Consider the following 3,447-nt stretch of genomic DNA (forward strand, 5'->3'; position numbering starts at 1 on the left):
TGACATGAGACATTTTCTGCACAAACTCTCTGTTTGAATTACACAAGCTTGCACTTCTCCTGAAGTCACTGTCAAATGTGATTTGGTTGTGAAGTCATTGTTTGCTCCAAAGGAGATCAGTAAGTTGAACAATAAATGCTGGGTGAATAGCAACATTATTCTTGAAATGTAACATCTACAAAGTCAGGGAACACTGTATGAGCATCAGTAAGTACTGCAACAAGTCTAAAGTACCTAAACATTTAAAATCTTGATCCACTGCACATTAGAATTGCAATCAGGTAAAAAAAAAATCACCTTTGGTTCTTCGATACTTGGGCACAGTGTATTTTCATGTATGCCTGAGTTTTCATTTTGCTCCTGAGAAATGTCTTCCTTGGGCACTATGGATTTACAGTCATTATCACATAAATCACAGAAAGCATTTAATATAAAACAAAAATTTCAATACTTGCATTCAGGTGTGTTTCAGAGGTTGGGTTTTCACCCAATAAATTTCACAGATGGCAAATAAAGTCATACAGATTTTAATACATGCAAAACCAGTCTTCCTCACCTCTAAAATCGGTTCTGAATAAAGTTGGAAAATTTCTAACAGTTTGGAGTTGTAGCGCCCATATCAAGCCAGTGAGTGCTGTCACCCAAAAGCAGAAAGTTAAGCATGCAGGCTTCCCACAGATAGGTGGTTATTATTAAGGGGCATGCCATTGCTAGATTCAAGGTTTTGAAAAATAACTCTGAGCTGAAGGTTAAAAGAGAAATCTTTTATAAAGTGAAGACATGACTCTCATGCAAATATAAGATGAAAATGTACCACAGATTTTATTTAATTCAAGAAATAGTCATATTTAATTCAATAGTCATACTTGTTTCAAAGCAAAAATTCAGAAGATAAATAGATAAATGATAGATTAAGATGGATGGGTGGATGGACTGATGGGTGAATAGGGTCAATAAGGAATGCTGGTGCTGAATGGATTTACAAATATATGCAAAATGTTATATTACTGGAGGAAGTATCAAGTGTATTCCACTAGACACAATTTATTTGCATTTTCACAGACAAATTATCAGCATTATCAATTTTCTACCATTTGCAAAGTGAAAAATAATTAAAAGACAGTGAACACTGCACGGAACTTGGAAAAGTGCAGCAGAGAAAATAATCTTTACTTTTGCCAATTTTCAAGTCTTTCACAATTTTCTTGACTCTGATCATCAAATTTTAACACTGGATTTTCAAAATTGTGATTTATTTGAAGGATTTTTTTTGTTTGTTTTGTTTTGTTTTTTTTACTATTCATTATTTCAAATCCCTGCAGGTTGACAAACAATGTTCTATAAGCAATGTCAGAAACTGTCCATTTTGTTTGACTTCGAATATTTTAAGACATGTCTTTGTATTGCCAGAAAAAAAATGCATTTTTATTATTTTGTTTTGGTTTTGCTTTATCTGTATGACTGTAATGTCATAGAACAAGGGTTTAGAAACTACGGCAACAGGCCAAATCCACCTGTTTTGTTGAACTAGTGAGCTAAGTTATTATTATTTTCAATGGTTGGAAAAAAATAAGTGAAATAATCCGTGAAAATTATGGGATATTCAAATTTTAGTATCTACAAATAATGTTTTATTGAATCACAGTCACTCTTCTTGGTCTATGTTTTCTGTACTACTGCTTTTGTGCCACAACAGCAGAGTTCCATATGGGCTGCCAGGACAAAGATGGTTACTATCTGATGTTTTTAGAGAACTCATTTGCTAACCCCTATCCTAGAACACTATGTTTAAAGGAAAGTCACACTGAAAAGGATGATATGATTCAGGACACACTCCTCATAATACAATACCTTGGCATCTTAAAAAAAAACAAGCAGGAAAGTCTTTCTGACCTCCCCTCCTCACCCCCACATACGCTTCTCCCTGCAGGGCATACAGCTTAGGAAAGCTTTTCCAACATTTCCAAGAAGCAGGTCAGAAGACACTCATGTGAGGGCCTCCTGATCCCTGGAGGAAAGGAACATGTTCATCTCTGAAGATGAAGGGTCACAGAGAGGACCTGAAAAACAGGCATTGCTAAATTTCCCAGTTTATCTCCACTAGATCACACCCTTTTTGTCCTATCGTATTTCTCCATCAGTTTCCACTCTTCATGAAAGTTACCATAAAAATATGTGGAATTAATCATTTACTTCCATATCATGTAAAACTAAATAAATTTGTATGTTTTTGTCATTGTAATCCATCTTTTGTTATAAGTATTTAAGTCATCAACATTGGAAGGGTAGAGAGAAGGATATTTGTCTTCTCTACCAGAAAAAGCTACTAGGAAACACAGATGTTAACACAGCTCATTAAAATATTTTGACATTTAAAAATTTTGACTCTATACTATAACTAAATACAAGGGCTTCATGCCCATCAATTCAAATCTCCTGTCAAATGTTCCAAATCATTCCTAAGTGAGCCTTTAGAGAAACTATGTACAATGAAAAATAGAATCTAACACAAAGCATTTCCTCTGAGCTGGAGGCTGTTTTTGACCGGATATATCATTGCTCTAGGCCTCAGATTCCTGAAGTGCACAATGAAAGAATTGCACTAGAATATTCCAAAATACTCTCTCTAGCTTTAGAACTCTTCTCTCCATCCTTCATGCAAACAATGATCTCAGTGGTCTCTATTATCCATTTTCCCTTACTGAGAGGAGCCGTCTAACACTTAACATAGTCAGTCCTAGGATCTGTGTGTGTGACCCATCCAAATAGTTTTCTCATTCTTTATCAAATATTTCCATCCCAGAGTATCAAATAAGTAATGAATATGAGAATCGAGCTGGGAGACCATAAACAAAGCCTGATAGAAACTAAGTCATTCACACATTAATCATTAATGGGTGAACACACAGGAACCTTAGAACATTGGAAAAGAGCCAGAATTGAGAGTTTAGCAAAGAGAAAAGCAGAAATGGATTCTAAAGGTACATGAATGCTCTAATGGGCAAAGTAAGGGGGAGAAGGTAGTTAATATAAGTCCTTAAGTAATGGGGACTCATGAGAAATATTGTATAAATTTTTAAGAAGGGGTGAAGTAACAATAGCTTGGAATTTTCTCAGTGAGCAATTAATGCAAAGACCAAGTTTACATTTAGAATCACTTTATAACTAGGGTCTAGGACATAGTAGATGATCAATGAATATCTACGGAAACAGAAGTAATCAAAATGTATTGGAATGAGCAAAAGAAATGTATTTAAAGAGAATGTTAAACTAGAAACACAAATGAAATTGCTGAACAGCCACCACATTATAACATATGGGATATAATATATCCTATATAAAAAAAAAGGATCTGATTCACATTATATTTGGCATGGAGCAATTTGTTATTTGAAAGAAAGAATAAATAAAACAAGTTCTTGAAGTAATGTACATTCTTAAGATTGG

The 3,447-nt window shown here is 34.4% G+C and overlaps 1 long non-coding RNA gene across 1 annotated transcript in view; it reads right to left on the reverse strand.

Moving 5' to 3' along the window:
- Positions 1-41: 41 nt before the first annotated feature.
- LOC108512005 (uncharacterized) overlaps positions 42-3,447 on the reverse strand; it is a 17,227-nt gene continuing 13,821 nt past the window's right edge. Inside the window, exon 3 of the long non-coding RNA XR_001880458.1 lies at positions 42-175. This is a non-coding gene — a long non-coding RNA (uncharacterized LOC108512005). The remainder of the gene's footprint in view (positions 176-3,447) is intronic.

The sequence above is a fragment of the Rhinopithecus bieti genome, unplaced genomic scaffold (assembly GCF_001698545.2).
Source record: "Rhinopithecus bieti isolate Rb0 unplaced genomic scaffold, ASM169854v2 scaffold_29933, whole genome shotgun sequence".
Classification (NCBI taxonomy): Eukaryota; Metazoa; Chordata; class Mammalia; order Primates; family Cercopithecidae; genus Rhinopithecus; species Rhinopithecus bieti.